Below are 19,246 nucleotides of genomic sequence, written 5' to 3' on the forward strand. Positions count from 1 at the left end.
CTGGTCAGTTGTTGGTTGAGTCTCAAGAAGCAGGGACATGTCTAATAGAATGCCAGGTGCCTCCGGTACAGGGCCTGTATCCTGGTCTTTGGAAGCAGATCAAGCCACTTCCATCTTCCTACAAGCGTTGCTCCTCTCTTGCCAGCTGCTTATCAGCCCTCGCAGGCATGATGACACCCATGAGAGGTTGAAGCTGCTTGAGGATAAGTGGTACAGCCTGGAGATCTCAGCAAATCGGTGGCAGCGGAACACACTGCGGGGGGGATGGGACACTAATGCTTTCCCCTAAGGGTCTCCTGCGTGTCTTGAACAGGAAGGGACATGACAGAGCCCTGCAGGACACCACATGTGATGGCTCCTGGAGATGAGGCACATTTGGGATCCGTTGGTGAGAAATGACTGGTTCCAGGATTAAGCAGTGCCCACAAGCCCAGCCTGGTCACGTAGGCTGGGTCAGCACCTGCTGGTGGTCTGCAGAGAAGTTTAGCCTGATTGTGAGCCATGGATGGGTGCTGTTGGTGTGAAGTTCCTGACGCCCTTTCTATGGCCAGAGAAGGGACACTGGTTTGCAAGACTGTTGCTTCCCCATGTTGTGTGTAGACAGCCTTGTCTGTAGGGCATGTGAATGGCAGCTGTCAGTAACAGTCCTGTTATCAGTTTCCACTGGCCACGATTCTGCAGGGCTTTGACTCTCACTGGGCATCCCTGGTACGTGGGAGCTCGTTCAGTGAAGTAAGCAGAGAACTGTTTAAAGGGCAGGATGTGGGTCTGAGAACTGATGAAGGCAGCCTGAGTTTATGGGACGGTTTGTTTATTTATGAAACAAAAACAAGTACAAACCAACCCATCCGATCTGTCACTCACAGACAACCACAGGGTAACACACCTGCGCATAGGGGTACCCCAGAATTCAGGAATAACCTTAAAAACCCAAACCAGCCCTGAAACAACCCTACAAAAATGATGAGTTTGAATAAACTAGAGTGTGTTTCCTGAACCACCTGCTGGGCCAGTAATGTGAGAGGACGCCACGTTGGTAAAACTGAACTGGCTCTTTATTCAGAGAACAATTTACAGAGATGTTGCAACTGCAGCTAGCATTCCAGCCATGTGCACACAAACTGACTTCCTGGTACCTCCTCCAAAGTCTTCCCTGCTGCAACCCATACTCCTCCCTCTAAGTTCTAGGCAGGTTGCTACATCATAATAACATAAGAACGGCTGTACCAGGTCAGACCAAAGGTCTATCTAGCCCAGTATCTGTCTACCGACAGTGGCCAATGCCAGGTGCCCCAGAGGGAGAGAAGCTAACAGGCAATGATCAAGTGATCTCTCTCCTGCCATCCATCTCCATCCTCTGATGAACAGAGGCTAGGGACACCATTCTTTACCCTTCCTGGCTAATAGCCATTTATGGACTTAGCCACCATGAATTTATCCAGTTCCCTTTTAAACATTGTTATAGTCCCAGCCTTCACAACCTCCTCAGGTAAGGAGTTCCACAAGTTGACTGTGCGCTGTGTGAAGAAGAACTTCCTTTTATTTGTTTTAAACCTGCTACCTATTAATTTCATTTGGTGACCCCTAGTTCTTGTATTATGGGAATAAGTAAATAACTTTTCCTTATCCACTTTCTCCACATCACTCATGATTTTATATACCTCTATCATATCCCCCCTTAGTCTCCTCTTTTCCAAGCTGAAGAGGCCTAGCCTCTTTAATCTTTCCTCATATGGGACCCTCTCCAAACCCCTAATCATTTTAGTTGCCCTTTTCTGAACCTTTTCTAGTGCCAGAATATCTTTTTTGAGGTGAGGAGACCACATCTGTACACAGTATTCAAGATGTGGGCGTACTATGGATTTATATAAGGGCAATAATATATTCTCAGTCTTATTCTCTATCCCCTTTTTAATGATTCCTAACATCCTGTTTGCTTTTTTGACCGCCTCTGTGCACTGCGTGGACATCTTCAGAGAACTGTCCACAATGACGCCAAGATCTTTTTCCCGACTTGTTGTAGCTAAATTAGCCCCCATCATATTGTATGTATAGTTGGGGATATTTTTTCCAGTGTGCATTACTTTACATTTATCCACATCCTGCCCACTACACTCACCCAAAAAATCCAATGAAGCAGAAAGTAAACAAACAAGTATTACTTGCCAGTCCGGCATTCAGAAACACCCGTACAATAGCAAATCGACATGCTCTTAGTTTCTAGCCAGTAAAGCATTTAAGCATTTGCTTCAAGTTAAACACATGCGTACGTGCTTTCTTGATTGCGACCTGAGCCAGCTCATGAAGATCGTTAGAAGGAAGATGTCCAGGATCATGGGAACAGCTTTTTAACTCTATATGCTCTGTTTCTAAACAATTAAGGGAGTGACATTAATATTGGTGAGGTAATAAGAGTGTGGGACACGGGTTGTGGGCCAGGTCCTTCTCGGCTGGAGGCACTTGCCCTAGAAATGAGATGCTCTCAGTGAATGAACAGTCAGTGAGCGCTGAGAGTACAGTTAGCAAATGAAATCCCATCGCATGGCAAAGATTTCCCCAGGGACTTGCTGCTGCCTCTTGGCTTGTCCACTTCACATTAGTGGGGAGGCTGGAGATAAGATATGGAGCCAGCGTCTGTTCTTCTGGGGGGAATGGGAAATGTGGGGACAGAGCTGTGAATGGGACCAGAGTAGTCCGTGTTTGTGTGTGAGCTGGCAAAGAGCACAGGTAGCCATCCATTCATAAAGCCCCCAAGAGTGCTGGCTTCAGTCATTTCTGACATCCGGCTTTGGGTTATCTCCCTGCGCTCTGCGCGGTGAAACGGCTTATCAAACAGCAGCTTAGCTGGCTGCTGTCTCTCTTCACAGCGATTCCCAGCCCGGAGCTGCTCTCTGTCACCCTCCTCCTTTGTGACAGACAGAAGCAGGCGGAAATCAGAGCCTTGCCTCTGCTCTCTCACAAACCAAAGGTGATTTTGGTGCAATGGATCCGGTTCTGCTAGCCCAGCCTTTGGGTCTGCCGCCCCAGAAAGTGACCGCTGCAACTTCAGAAAAGTAGAACCAAAATCCCAAGGAACCTGAAGAATCCTAGAAATGTAGGGCTGGAAGAGACCTCAAGAGGTGACCTGTTCCAGCCCTCTGTACTCAGGCAGGCCAAGTCAACCCAGATCATCCCTGACAGGTGTTTGTCCAACCTATCCTTAAAAACCTCTGATGAAGGGGATTCCCACAACCTCCCTAGGAAGCCTGTTCCAGAGCTTAACTAGTCTTAGACTTAGAAAGTTATTCTGAATATCCAACCTCCATCTTCCTTGCTGCAGATTAAACCACCTCTTCTTGTCCTACCTTCAGTGGACTTGGAGAACAACTGATTAGTGTCCTCTTTGTAACAGCCCTTAAGATATTTGCAGACTGTTTCCAGGTCCCCCCTCCTCAGTCTTCTTTTCACAAGACTAAACAGGCCCAGGTGTTTTTTAACCTTCCCTCACAGGTCAGGTTTTCTCAACCCGTCTATCATTTTCGTTGCTCTCCTCTGCACTCTCTCCGGTTGTCCTTGTCTTTTTATAAGTGCAGCGCCCGGAATTGGACATGGGACTCCAGCTGAGGCCTCACCAGTGCAGAGGAGGGCAGGGCAGTTGCGTCCCATTACTCTTGCTAGTATGCCCCAGAAGATGAGCCTTTTTCTCAGCTGTGTCACAGGTTTGGCTCAGGTTCAATTTGTGATCCACTGGAACGCCCGGATCCTTTTCAGCAGTAGGACTGCCTAGCCTTTTGGGTTTGGGTATTTGATTTTCCCTTCCGTGGTGTCGCACTTTGTACTTGGCCTGGTTTTGGGATGGGAGACCTCCAAGGAAATGGTGCTGGTTATTCAGTGGGTGGCTCCCTTCCCTATAGCTCAGTACTTGGGGGTATGTGCTGCTTGATTTGATTGACATAAAACCAATTTCCCAAAAGGGTCAAAGGGAGGGATGCTGGTTCCCCTCTCCCAGTTTGGGCAGTTACCTTGTGGCTGCCTAAATTTCCCCTGCAGCTTCAACTGGAAGAATAATTCTTCACTTCCGGTCCTTACCACTTGGTGCAGCATCACTGTGAATTGTTAAAACAGCTGCCCTGCTCCACCGCAGACGTGGCTACATTGCCATGTAATGGGTGAAGTGAGTCCTGTATGTGGCTTATAATTCACCTGGTGATCTTTTGGGAGTTCAATGTACACTGTTTGGAGTCACAGTTGAAATGATTTTGTGTCACAGATTTGATGATAATATTTTCACCATGGGAATCACTTGGGCTGTGAGAAGGTGATGTGGGGAACAAAAAGGATTAGAGGGATGGACCAGCTTCCATATAAGGAGAGAGCAATAAAAGTGGGATTTTTCAGCTTGGAAAAGAGACGACTAAGGGGAGATATGACTGAGGTCTATAAAATCATGACTGATGTGGAGAAAGTAAATCAGGAAGCATTACTTACGCCTTCTCACAACACAAGACTTAGAGGGTCACCCAATGAAATTAATAGGCAGCAGGTTTAAAACAAACACAAGGAAGTATTTCTTCACACAACGCACAGTCAACCTAAGGGAATCCTTGCCAAGGGATGTTATGATGTCCAAGACAATAGCAGGGTTTTAAAAAGAACTAGATAAATTCCTGGAGGACAGGTCCATCAATGTCTATTAGCCAGGCTGGGCAGGGATGGTGTCCCTAGGCTCTGTTTGTCAGAAGCTGGGAATGGGTGACAGAGGATGGATCACTTGATGATGCCCAGTTCTGTTCCTTCCCTCTGGGACACCTGGCACTGGCCACTGTTGGAAGACAGGATACTGGGCTAGATGGACCTTTGGTCTGACCCAGTCTGGCCGTTCTTATCTTCTTAACTAAGGGCTGAATTAACTAGGGGTGTGAAGTTGGTGGGGTTTTTATTTCTGTACTGAAGCAGATTGTCTCAGGGTCTTTGGGTGTTCTTATGTTATGTTCTTATGTGGTAACTGTATCTACCAGCTACATAAGGCAAGGAGGGAAGAGTCCCACCCACAATCATGCTGAATAACCGTGTGTGATGAGCCCCAGCATGGGTCGGTCATCAGCAGGGAATGAACGTGGGCCTACAGCACCAAAGCATCTCCCTCTATCACTTGAGCTAAAGGAATAAACTCCCTTAACAGTTAACAGTAGAAGGCTGTTATCCTGGAGCAGAGCAGTCACTGGGGAGGAATCCGGCACGCACGCTGCCAGCGTGTTACACACGGTGTGCAGCATTTTGACAAATGGGAAGACCTAACTGGGAAGGACGTTCCCACAACCTCTTACACTTCTATACCATCAAAACCATTCACAAAGGATGGTAACATCCAGGAATTGTTCCACTGGTGACTACTGGGAATGGAGGGTTGGGTAAAAGTTCTTATATTAGCCAAACATTTGTCCTTATGTTTAAAGGACCCTAGTGGAATTCGATGTGTCAAATCACTTCCCTTCCTTCTTTCTTACAGCAACCGAAAGGCAGAACAATAGGCAGAAAGCTGTCCTGGTTGTTTCATCACCAAGGTCAATAGGATGGGGAGGGGGTTAGGAGACCTGATTCATAGATTATTCCGAGAGTCCGAGAGTTTAAGGCCAGAAGGCACCATAAAGATCATCTAGTCTGACCTCCTGTATATCTCAGGCCGGAGGATTTCGCCCGGTTACCCCCCCCGTTGAGCTCAACAACCAGTGTCCGATGGAAGCACATTGTACAGTCTGGATTTGAAGCCGTCAGGAGAATCCACCACTTCCCTTGGTAGCTGTGGGGGTTGATCGACCTCCCTGTTGAAAGTCTGCACCTTATTTCCGGTTTGAATGTGTCTGGTGTCAGTTTCCAGCCGTTGGCGCTTGTTCTTTTTGCGTTAGATTAAAGAACTGGGTATTTTCTCCCCATGGAGGTATTTGTACACCATGATCAAATCACTGCTTGATCTGCCTGGGCTGGTAAGGGCCTTGATCAGAGCAGTAGATTTCCCAGTTTGCCTTGGGCCACAACTGCGTAGAAATGAGCTCCCCTTGGAGCCTAGCCATGCTGGGCCAGAAGGAGTCGCTCAAGAGAAATGTAAAGAGCCTCTCTGAGAGTTGAGTGTGTTGCCTCCCTAGTGAGCTTAGCTCCTTCCAGCCTAGGAAGAAAGGCCCCCTGGACCTCATCCCCTCCCGTAGTCAGATATTGCAAACAGCTGGACTTGGGGAATGAAGGGTTAAGCTTTGCAGGGTCTCAGAAGATCAGATTAAACCAACAGCACTAAACAAAACCCAAACTCCCCCCCCCCCCCCGGCCTTATTCACATCTTTTATCTGCAGCCCTGAAGAGGAGGGAAGTCGGCACTTCCCTTGTTAGCATCTGATGGGGAACAGAGCTAGTGCCAGGCGGAAATTGGCCATGACCATGTGCAGGGGCGGGGAATTGGGCTGGTAAGCGCGGACAGATAAGGCTGAAGAGTAACGAGCCCAGGCAACTCCTGCACCCTTGGGAAGGTGGTTTTCCTGGTGAATGCTGCAGGTTGAGCCTCTCGCTCTTTCAATGCACAGTGGTCGTGTCACAGAGACTTGGGAACCTGGAGGATCAGGTGGGAAAGAGTTAAAAATCATCGTTCCTTCCAAAGTGACTTTGGTCCAAATTCTGCTCTCAGCCAGGCCCGAGCGATCCCACTGACTCCCAGTGCAAGTCCAATGAGCTCTTTGGTTAGGGACCGTGGATTGAGGGAAACAGGGCACAGAAAAAGACATCTGGTGAGAAATGGTTGATTTCACCGGAAATACAATTCACTGAGCATCCAGGGGCTGGCTGTCTTGGGTTATAGGGAACTGGAGCCTTCCTCACAGAGCCGCCCTTACGCCAGCAAGCCACTCCCATGTGTTCCGTAGTCTGCTTGTCCCTTCTCAAGTGCGCTAAAAGTTGGGAGTCTCAGCACAGATGCTAAGGGTGGAACAGGCCATGGAGTTTCAATTGCTCTGTGCCCCTAGAACCAGGCCTGCCGGGGCAGTGTTGCCATTCCCTCTGCCTGTGCTTGGACCAGTTCTGTGGCTGGAGAGTTTGCAGATGTTAAAGCCCGAGGGGAGTGTTATGATGATATAGTCTGACCTGCAGAACGCAGGCCTGAGAACCTCGCTCAGCAATTCCTGCCCTGAACCCCATCACTTGTAATGCGAGGGCATCTCTCTGCAAAAGACAGCCACCCTTTCGGGTTGTCAGTCTGGCGCTGTGTTTGAGGGATACAGGCTTGCAAATGTGCCGTGGGTTTTGGCTCCGTGTTTAATTAACTTTGAAGAGCACCTGCTGATCTCGGGCTCTGCAGCCTTGAGTGACTTTCTGTAAAAGAGAAAAGGAGAATCCTGGCTCTGACATGCCGCATTTCAAATGGGAAAGTCATTATTTCAGCTTGTTTGTGTGCGGGGAGGGAGGCGAGCTCGTGGAGGTCTTAAATGAGTCATCTGCATACCGGGAGCATGTGTGTGTGATGATCTGTGATCAGACACATGAGCACTCTGATGGATCTGGAGCTGCTCTGTAGTAATTTATGAATGCTGTTGTATACAGACCTGGGCATTGGAATGGTCACTCTATGGCTATATTGCTTTAGTTTAATAGGAATCTGTCATGAAACAAACAGGAAGGAAAAAACAGCTCAAGATAGGCCACCCCATGCTAAACACTTGAGGACTGTTATGGGACTACGGCTCTCAGGAGTCTGGCTCGACCTTCTCCAGAACCTATCAAACCAGTTTGGACAAACAGGCCCGGGAACGGACAAGAACAAAGGGACAGCTGGCTTCAATGGGCTCTCTCTAGGGAGAAGGTAATTTGTTGCTGGGGAACTGTTCCAGGAAATCAGACTGAGGCAGACACCCACTGGGCACTGTCCAGGTTAGCATCAGGGGTAGGTAAGAGACACGGGTGTGCAGGCGGATTGCAAATCCTTTGTTCTCTCTGATGCTTGGCTTCTACGTGCGAATAAACAAGGCTTTGGTTTAGGGCGATTGGTGGGCGTTTCTAGTCACGGCTCCCAAAGGGAAAAACAGCAGGTGCCGAAGTACTGTAGATACACAGGGGACGGTAGCCTTGGGCTCAGTCTGGGTGTGAGCACTGTGGCATCCGAGCCCATGGATTCAAGCCATGGCAGGGTGAAACTTGGCTTCAGAATGGCATGGGCACAGGCTCCTGCTTCCACGCCACTTCAGCCTGCCCATCTGATGAGCTCTTGGGCTAAGCAAGGTTGGGCTTGGTCAGCACTTGCAGGGGAGACCTCCAGAGCATGCCTAGGCGTTTCAGGCAGAGGTGTTGGTGCACTGATTGGGAGAGTGATGCACCCTTGGGGACTCGTACGCCAATAGCAAACTGTGAGAGCCACTGGCCCCGCAGAGGGGATGAAAGACCCTTGATATAGACTTAGGCGATGACTAGCCTTGGACTCAGAGGGCTGCAGTTTGCTGTGATTTTTGGCTCCAAGCAGCCTCCTGGTTGCATGGAGGGATGTGCAAGTCGGAGCAGAGCTGGGCCCATAGCATCCCCTGAAATGAGAGGAAAGAATCACTGAAAATAAGAGGAACGCACCTGGAAATGCTGAAATCCCTCATCGGCAGGAGAGTAAACGGTCTACGCAGGTAGTCAGCCTCCTGCTCCTCCAGTGCGGTTTGTGTCACGCTCGTTTTGCTGATACGCTCTTACCGGGTAAGTTGGCATGGGGGCATTAAAGCTGCTTTGCAACCAGTATTTAAGAACGTGGGAGAGGCAAGGAGCTTGGGCTCGGCTCCAGCTCACAGCTCCCCCGTTCATATTATGCTATTCAGCGGAAAGGAGGGTTGGGATCTCATGGCCTCCCACAATCAGCCCACGTGGAGATGGCTTCTTCCTGGTGCTCATGAAGATCCAGCTGTTCTGCCAAGTATTTCCAAATAACTCCCCTGGGGGAAGGTGTCTCCGGTCACCTCCTTAGCCCTTCCCCGGCAAGGCTGCCTCAGTCATTTCCGGATCTGAGCCTTTGCATCCAACTGCGCTTCCTAGATCTCTTTGCCACATGGGGCGGCCTCCCTCCCGGCTTCTGCTCAGGCAAAAGTCTTTTTATTTCAACGGACCAGCAAATGAATCGATTCCTCAGACAGACGTCCCCCCTGACCCACACAGCACCTGCATCCCTGGGGCCCTCAGGTTATCCTGGGTGAAGGGGAGTGTGTGTGGGGGGACCCATTAAAATATAGGTAGCACATCTCAGGGGATAACCCCAGAAAGGAAGCATGGTGCAGTGGTTCCAGCACTAGCTTAGGCCTTGAGAGTTCCTGCTCTGGCACAGGATCCTCTGTGTCCTTGGGCCAGTCACTTAGTCTTGCTGTAGATCGGTTCTTCGTCTGCAATGGTGGCAAAAGCCCTGCCTTTCAGTCCTGGGCTGCTGTGGGATAAATACATGGAAGATTGTGAGGTGCTCAGACACTGCAGTAATGGACCAGAGACATGGCAAAAAGTGGGGTTAAAATTAAAGCCTGTCACCAAAAGGCCCTGGTGCCCCTCCTGTTCTGAAGCCATAATGAAGACAGACACTGCTCTGTGCTTTGGCAGGCGTCATTGACATCAGCCCCTCTGCACATGCAAGAGCTAAACCAGATCCCAGCCGGTCTCCTCTGAAAACGCCACGGGGAGAGGAAAGAATCCATCTTCCTGAGCGTGGCCCTTGGGATGATGAACAGTTCCGAACCGTCCTGGAGCGGAAAACATGGGCCCCCACTACCGACGTCACTGGGAATTCCAGAGTGGGGAGGGGAAAAGGGAAAACAATCCAGGCTAGACCAGGGCGAATGGGTTTGAGCAAAACTTTTTTTTTAATATTGGAAAACGGCTTTTTTGGACCAAACGAACTCTGATGGAAGAAATTCCGTGGTTGGTGAGAAAATGCAAAATTTCATGGTGGGTTTTGACAAACATTAAAAAAAATTCTGTTTGGGGGGTTTCCAGGGAAACTCCTCCCACGAGTGGAAGCAAAATTGGACGGACATGAAAATATTTTTATTTCATCAAAAATTTGAGCGGGAGAATAAATCATTACCCACTCTGCCCTAACTTCACCCTGCAGGAGCTGGCCAGGGCCACATGTTCAGAGTGTAATTTTTGCAAATAACTCTTTTCCTTTTCGCACATTCTACAGGCATTAATGAACCAATCTCTCTTAGTTCGAGCTCTGCATGTATCCATAGCCGGCAATTTATTAGCCATTAGCCCTATGGTTCTGTTTGGAAATTGTCTGTGAACGGGTCACATTTTGATGAAAGAGCAGCGTGAAACTGCTTCTCAGCTGTTTGTATTTCTATCTGTGAGTCAGTCGCTCATGAGCTCTTCGCCACAAATATTGCTTTTAAGGACCAGATAGTCACAAGTCAACCCCTGATGTGTTTTGATTGGCCCTATAAGTCATGTGGTACTTTTCTGTTTCCCAAATGGAACTCTTAGAATGAGGTTTCTGGCAGAGGCACTCACCATTATGAGTCTGAAATTGAATTTCTACAAATATTCTCCAGTGGCCACTCGGGAATGTGTGAGTTTTGCAGCCAAGGACTAGACACTAGAAAGTTAGCTCAACCCAGCTACATTGCTCAGGGATGTGAAAAATTCACACTCCCTGAGAGCTGTAGTTAAGCCGATCTAGCCCCCTAGATAAATTCATGGAAGACAGGTCCATCAGTGGCTATTAGTCAGGATGTGCAGGGATGATGTCCCTAGCCTCTGTGTGCCAGAAGCTGCGAATGGGTGACAGGGGATGGCTCACTTGATGATTCCCTGTTCTGTTCATTCCCTCTGCGGCACCTGGCATTGGCCACAGTCGGAAGACAGGACACTGGGCTAGATGCACCTTTGGTCTGACCCAGTCTGGCCGCTCTTATGTTCATTGTACACAATGCTAAGAGGATGGAAGAATTCTGCCGCTTACCAGCTACCACCTGTCAGAGAGGTGGATTTACTGCCGTGTTGGTGAACCCCTTCTGCTGCTGTCTGTCTGCACTCCAGCGCTGTAGCATTTTTAGTGTGGATGTAAGTGAAAACATTGGGAGTGGCAGATGTTCAGTACCTCTGCGACACAGGGCCATGGTGTCTCAGGTGGGGCACCCAAAAATTGAGCCGCCCAAGACCAATGGCTATTTAGGAAAATGTTGGCCTAAGCAACTTTTCAAAGGTGACTTTGGAAGTCTGGGGTGGAGTTGGGAAAAGAAGCCACGTCAGCTGATTCTTGGTCCTGTGGCTGCACTGCGGCACCCCCATTCATCCAGCTTGCATCTTTGGATAATTCAGCACATAAATATGGCAATGGCAAGCGCCCAGCTTCCGCCGCTCCCATCTACACAGGCATAGCTAGGAGCTAGAGCTGGCTGAAAGTTTGCTGTCAAAACATTTTTTGAATGACAGATCTTCTTTGGACAAAACAGCAACTTACAAAACCCACAAGCCATGTATCCCGTGTGGAAAATCTGTCCCATGGCCTGTTCTCTGTCCGCCCTGAGCTAACAGAAACCTTTTATGCATAAGCAGAACCTTTCCCCAAACCGCTGCGGCTCTGAGACCATTGCAGGGTAATGAGTTTAATCATGGCATAGAGCAAGGTCTGTATACAGCCCCCACGGTATCAATTATTTATCTGCTCAGCGATTCCTCGGGGGGTAAGGGAGGGGGGGAAAACCCCTCGGATAAAGGAATGTAAAACGAGGCTGTAGATTAACTCCTCTCCCTAGTTAATTCACTAGCACACACTCAGAGCTGCAAGGGTTAATGCTCTTGTAGCTCAGAGCCGCCTCCCCCCACCCTCCCCACGCTCCCAGCTGCTCTTGAATGATATAGTCAGGCCCAGAGTTCATGGGAGCTGTACCTGTGCTTTGTCTTCATCTGTCACCCCTCCTGACAGTCAGATCCATCTTAAATTGGGAGAGAAGGAGGGGAAAGCAATAATTAACCTCTGGGCAGCCCGCTCCCGAAATACCGCAGCCCGGTGATGCACAAGGAGACATCCCTGACACTTTTATTGCTAGGCCGAGCCCCCATTCTGTGTGGAGGAGTGAATTCTGCAGGGCTGGGATACTGGAGCCTCTCATTCCTGTCGGAGAGACGCTGGCACTTGCAGCCTGTCCCAGCTGGAGTGCATTAATGAATGTTCACCACAGCCCGAGTCCTCTGGGCCCAGGCATACCGAGGAGGGATCCCCCACAAGCAGCAAGGTTTTCGGGCCGATCCAGGTTTTTTTACATCCTCCCAAGTTCAAGGTGTTTGGCTCTGGGTGTCTCTTTGGTACCAAATGGCCAGGATTAGGAGTAACATTGCGGTCTTCAAACAAGCCATTCTCCAACAGGGCTCTGGATAGATGTATAATTAAATTGTAAGAGAATTTTGGATTTGTTACTTGTTGGTATTTGTTATTACCGTGGTGCCCGGGAGGCCTCAGGATGGAGCATTGTACTAGGCCCCGATGGAACAAAAAAAATCCCAACCCTACAAGTTTCCAAGCTAGATTTTTAATACCCAGTTTCCCTTTGTATTGCGCCACCAGTGTCATTCCCCAGGACCTGAAGGGTTTCTGCTCTGTGGGGCAAGGGAGTGTTCGCGACCCAGTCAGTCCAGGGAAGATCAGGGCCCAATTGTCTTTGGTGCTGTCCAAATGCGCAGTGAGAGATGATCCCTGTTCCAAAGCGCTTGCAATCTAAACGCACAAGACAGAGACCAGCACTATAATTTTCATTTGCATATGAAGAAGAACAAAGGAGCAATGAGATGATCCATCTGGGAATAACGCCAAGCAGGGAATATTTCTCATAAAAGAGGGTGAGATGCTGGCTGACCAGGTCATGCCAGAGTGAATATGGGCCAATTCACTTGTGCGTTAGTAAGGATCAAAGTGATTTTCACAGGTAGACGAGTTTATTTGGTGTTTAGACTTCGTAAAAGGAAGGGGCTGTTACTTGCATTGTTTTCACTTCTCTGTATCCTGTTATGATGCAGCAGCAAACATTGACGTTGTGTATACCCCTGTCGCTAAATAACCCACCCGAGAAGCCTTGTGGGATGCTAATGAAGGACGTCTACCAAAAAATGCTAATTTCAAAGCAAGTGGCCATTGTGCATGAGAACCAGAAGTCAGAGACTCAATGTGCATTTCTCACTCACTGTCATCAAAGGCAAAGCCCATGTGGACAGAGACGCTGTCTCAGAAGAAGCTGTAAATCTGGATTCAAGGAAAAAGCCTGGATCTCTGGAGTGTCTGGACTCTTACAGGGAAGTGTAGTGGATGCAAAGCAGAGATCCCCAGAGGCAATCCAGGTATCATGCAAAGACTTTGATTACATCACTGCTACCATTGGGAATTACAGACTGCGACTCACCTGTGCACATATTTCACCTGCTTTAACCCCTCAGTAATCCTCACTTCCTTTTCTTGGGTAATAAACCTTTAGTTAGTTTACAATAGTACTGGCTGCCGGCGTTGCCTTTAGCGTAAGATCCAGAGGACATATTGATCTGGAGTAAGTGACTGGTCTCATGGGACTGGGAGCAACCTGACGAGTGTGATTTTTGGTTTGTGACCTTTTGGCCCAAAGTTCAGTTTGTCTGGGTTGGGAAGACAGGCTGGAGAGCCACAGGGAACTGCCTGGGACTCCATGGCAAGATTGGTGCAGTAATCCAGGAGTTCACATTTGTCACTGGCTTGGTGAAATCAAATTACAGAACACGCCATCAGCCTGGGGGTATCTGCCCTGGTTTCTGCACTCTGCCCTGAGGCAGGCACTCCCGGCTGTGAGCCATTCCAGACAGCGTGACAGAGGCTTTGTTATTCTAGCAGACAAAGGCATAATGAGATCCAGTGGTGGGATGCGGAGGCTAGACAAATTCTGACAGGCAGTAAGTTGCAAGCTTTTTACAGTGAGGACACCTAATCATTGCAACTACTTACCTGGGGCAGGATTCTGCACCACTTTGAGTCCTTCAGTCCAAACTGGCTGCCTTTCTAGAAGAGATGTTCTAGCTCAGCCAGATGTGATGGGGCTTGATGCAGCGGCTGCTCGGGGGAATTCTCTGGCCTGGGCTCTGCAGGAGGTCAGACTACATGCTCGCAGTGGTTTCTCTTGTAGCCTGTATGTGTGTCTGAATTGAGGAAGTCATTGAACCAAGATCTGTGGCAGAGCTAAGCATGGAACCCAGGTGTTCTGAGTCCCAAACCAGGGCCTTAGTCACATGACCTCCAGCAAGGGGGCTAGTTCAGGATAGGAGAGGGTTTAAAAAGCAGCTTGCTATGAAGCAAGCTGAGCACTATCAATTCATCTCACATATGACATCAGTGTGGCTAGTAATTACTTGTGGTTGCTACTAACCTTGCCTTAATTTGAGCTGGTGGCTTAGAGGTTGGAAGGCTACAGATACAGCCCAATCCACCTAATGACACACACGAACATGCATCCTGCATAGCTAACTGCATAGTCATGGGAAAGGGCAACCCAGCTAATGACTTGGATTCCTAAAATCGTTTGGCTTTTATGGCCAAATTGTTTTCCCACAATAAAACTTTGGCTAATGATGGGTGATTTACACAGCGCCGGCCACAACCTAAGTCCCTAACAGAGCTGCCGCCACAGTTCTTCAATTTCAAAATAGTGCCAACTTTGAATTAATTTTTTTTTAAAAAACTAGGAAAAATGTTGGCAATTTTTGTGAAAATCTCTCCTCCCCCAAACTGCTACAGATCTGGTTGATTTTTTTCAGATTTTGGACAAATTTCAGATTTTTACTTTTTTTCTAAAGAAAAAATTAAAAATTTTAAAAAATTGGGCAAAACACATCCCCATTCCCTCCCCCCCCCAGCTGTCTCTTTTGTGCCAGCTTTGTTCCCTCGGGGCTAGATCCTGGGATCTCCACTGAGCTCTTACTCCATTGCCTTCGCATGGAGTGAGGGATGCTGAATTTGGCCTGATGAAAAACATGTATTTGTAACTATTTTCTGACAAATGTAAATGCCATGGGACAAGTGTCCTGTGCTGTTTCAGCAGGTTTAATCCTATTCCCTCCAGTCTACACATACAGCATCTCCCAGCCTGCTCTCTCTGGCGAGCCACGGGCTGGCATTTGCAGAGTTGGGGTTCTGAGTTTTCCCTTGTCCTTCGGGAATGGATCTTTTGTCTCTACCGCTGAATAATAGGGAAGATGCTATAGGTCAAGGTTGAGGTTCACTGGCAGAGCTGTCGAGGGGGAAAGGTGGGCTTAGCAGGGACAGAGCAAGGGGTGCTGCTGTTCAGGACTGAGGTCAGTGACAGAGCTGGGGGCAGTGGGGGAAGAGCAGGGCTGTTCCTGGGCAGGACTGAGGGCCAGGTCCATATTGCTATACCGGTATATGCTATATTCTTATCTCCATGTTCCTGTATAAACCCCTTTGGGGACTGGTCTGATTGAGTCCCAGGTTTTCCTGTATATGTTCCATTTCATAACAGCAGAGGGGGACATGTGACGCAATAAGTTTCTGGGCGTCTATTCCATGCCCTGTGTGGTGATATGGGGCACCGTAAGGCATTAATACGCACTAGTTATTGCACTGGGAAGCTGCTGTCAGGTTGGCTGGTTACCTTGCATGTGTGTGAAATGCAGTCGCTGTTTAAAAGTGCACTACAACTCAGCCGTGGCTGGAGGTGGTGGAAATCCCATATCCAACTAAACCGCAGGAGGAAACAGTGTGGCACAATGGGATTAGCTGCTTTGGAAATTGGCCTGCATTCTGGGTTTAACACCATCTTGTGCAAACCATTCGGAAAGGGACGGACAATAATATTGTAAATATCACCATGGCATTATACCAATTCCGGGGGACACCCGCACCTTGAATCCTGTGTGCTGTTCTGGTGGCCCCATCTCAGAAAGGGTTCTGCATCATTTCCAATTCTAATGAGAAGGGCAACAAAAATGATCAAGGGGATGGAACAGCTTCTGTATGAGGAAAGGTTGAAAAGACGGGGACTGTTCACCTTGGAAAAGAGACGCTCGAGGGGAGATGGCAGAGAGCTATAAAATCGTGAATGGTGTGGAGAAAATGAACAGGGAAGTGTTATTTGCCCCTCGTATAACACAAAACTTTATCACCTGATGAAATTAGTAGGTAGCAGGTTTAAAACAAACATAAGGAAGTACTTCTCACAATGCCCCGTCAACCCGTGAACTCGTTGCCAGGGGATGCTGTGATGGCCAATGATATAACTGGGTTCAAAAGAGAATTAAAAACATTCAGGGGGGATAGCTCCATCGGTGGCTATTAGCCAGGATGCTCAAGGAAGCATCCCTTGCTCCAGATGTCTGTAAACCTCCAACTGCCAGAAGCAAGGAGTGGACGACAGAGGATGGATCATTCGATGATTGCCCTAATCTGTTAATTCTCTCTGAAGCACCTGGCACTGGCCATTGTCAGGAGAAGATACTTGGCTAGATGGACTATCGGTCTGACCCAGTGTGGCTGTTCTTATGGAAAGTATCATGAGATTTTATTGGCCAGGGCCTTGGGATTTGCACTTTATCAACCTTTTGTAGCAAAGTTTCCTTTGGCAGGAAAATTGTTCATTTTGATAGTTACTCAAAGAGCAGAGAGCAGCCTACACAGCTCCCTACAACACAATGCTTCCTGGCATGGTGATGGGACATGGGCTCAGGACTGCCCCAGGAGGGGGAAGTGCTCCCCCTCCTGAGTCACCCACCCCACTCCTTGCAGCACAGTCCCCAGTTGCCTCTGTGCTGGGACTTTAGGATAAGCATTGACACACACTGTACCAACAGAAAGGGATCTGGGGGTCAGAGTGGATCACAAGCTAAATATGAGTCAACAGTGTAACACTGTTGCCAAAAAGGGAACATCATTCTGGGCTGTACTAGCCCGAGTGTTGTAAGCAAGACACAAGAAGTAATTCTTCCACCCGACTCTGTGCTGATTGGGCTTCAGCTGGAGCGTTGTGTCCGGTTCTGGCACCACATTTCAGGAAAAATGTTGCCAAATGGGAGAAGTCCAGAGAAGAGCAACAAACATGATTAAAGGTCCAGAAAATGTGACCAATGAGGGAAGATTGAAAAAATAGTCTGGAAACGAGAAGACTGAGGGTGAGGTGGGGGGACATACCAGTTTTCAAGTACATAAAAGATTGTCACAAGGGAGATGGAGAAAAATTGTTCTTGTTGACCTCTAGAGAGTAGGACAAGAAGCAATGGGCTTAAATTGCAGCAAGGGAGGTTTAGGTTGGACATTGGGAAAAACCTTCCTGTCAGGGTGGCTAAGCACTGGGATAAATTGCCTAGGGAGGTTGTAGAATCTCAGTCACTAGCGATTTTTAAGAGCAGGTTGGACAAACACCTGTCAGGGATGGTCTAGATAATACTTAGTCCTGCCATGAGTGCAGGGGACTAGACTAGATGACCCCTCAAGGTCCCTTCTTGTCCTACACTTCAATGATTCTGATTCTATAAACCAGTGGTTCCCAAACTGGGGTTCATGAACCCCTGGGGGTTCACAAAATGTTACAGGGGGTTCTCAGGAAAAAATTCCCTAATGGTGGACGGAGCTGTCCCTAGGAACCCTGGGCATCCTGGGGCCAGCAGCCCAGAGCTGTGGGGGCTTCCAAGAGCTAAGCAGATCAAAGCAAGCATCTTTATCACACTGAGGAGATTTAAACTTCAAGACTCCGTATACAAAATAGAAAGGGAGGTGGATATTTTTTGCTGTTTTTAAAATTAAATAGGCAGTTAGTGCTGTTTTTAAATTATTATGAAGAACAAGTTTAAGCTTGGTTGTAATGTGCGTTGTTTGCCTGGGCTGCTCAAGATCTGAATGCTTGTGTAGGAGGAACTCTTTGAGTTGTCTTCTTAAATACCTTCCTGCTGTTTCATATCTGTTACTCCTTGATGAAATATAGGAGCCAGAGGTGCCAGTACGGAGGGGCGATGAGGGTCACATGCCACCCCTACATCTGCATGTCCCCCCCCCCAGATCCTTCTCTTTTTTTTTCTGGCGGCCTGCACAGCCCCCCATTTTCTGGCAGTGCCCCCATGCCCCAGAGGCTTTGCCCCTGCACCCCTTTTTTCTACTGGCACCTCTGATAGGAGCCTTTTCTTATAACAGGCTTAATCAAAATTGATACAAGCTACAAAAGAGAGCTCTTGGAAAAGCGTTGCTGTTTTCATAATGTAATAAAAATAGTGATGATAAATGCTTATTACACACCACTTAATAATTATTATGACATAAAAAACAAATTGTATGTTTCCAAGATCACTGCTTTTATAACTGATGCTGAGGTAAGGGAGAAAATCCCTGGAAACATTCATTTTTATGAGGGGTTTCACAAGACTTGACATTTTAGTGAAAGGGGTTTGTGGGTTGCTAAAGTTTGGGAACACCTGCTATCAACCACCAGCACCCCGCTCTCTGCAGCACAGCGTCCCTTAGTGTTTCATGCAGGCTTTGGGGCCAGTCCTGAGTCAGAGGCAACCCCGACAGTGAGTAATTGACAAATGCAAATACATACCTGTCTGCTCAGGATCCTGCAGAAAACAAATGGTTACATTTGTTTGGTATTACTGGCCAAACTCCAATCAGATGTGAAGATAATGGCATGTTTTCAATAACATAACAGATCAGGTTGGCAGGTACATTCCAGCCATATACAGCTGCATATCTGTTTATGCCTCTGGCTTTATATATATATATATATATAAAAACTAGAAAAAAATCTGAAGCCTGTTTTCAATTCTTCCTGAATTCTATTAAGTAAGATTGCTGGGACAGTCAATCACAATGATTGCATTTCATTGAAGGCCATTTCCCGTTCAGCAGATGTTGCACCCTCATAGCCTATGAACAAGAGAGAAAATCAATGCCAAAACAGTTCAGCAGAATCCTAGGCGGTGCTGATGAAAGGTGGCACTCCACTGTAGTGAGGAGAGATGGGGATTTTGTATCAAGCAATTGTTTCATCTCACAGGGGAAAACACATTTTAAATATTGAAAAGTTTGCCTTGTAAGCCGGCCTGAGCCGAGTCCGGGGTTTTCTTTTCAAGGGAATAAATGGGGAACTCCCATTGAGTTCAGTGGCACCAAGATTTCACCCTAGTTGGTGATTAAGGCGCTGTCCAAGGTCCTGAAATATGAAGCTTGCACGTTGTAGGGAAATCAGAGGGTTCTTTGAGTGAGGCTTATTTTGAAGGGTCCAAGGTATCGCCATTTTCTTTGGAAAGGCAA

Source organism: Chelonoidis abingdonii, chromosome 16 (assembly GCF_003597395.2).
Source record: "Chelonoidis abingdonii isolate Lonesome George chromosome 16, CheloAbing_2.0, whole genome shotgun sequence".
Lineage (NCBI taxonomy): Eukaryota > Metazoa > Chordata > Testudines > Testudinidae > Chelonoidis > Chelonoidis abingdonii.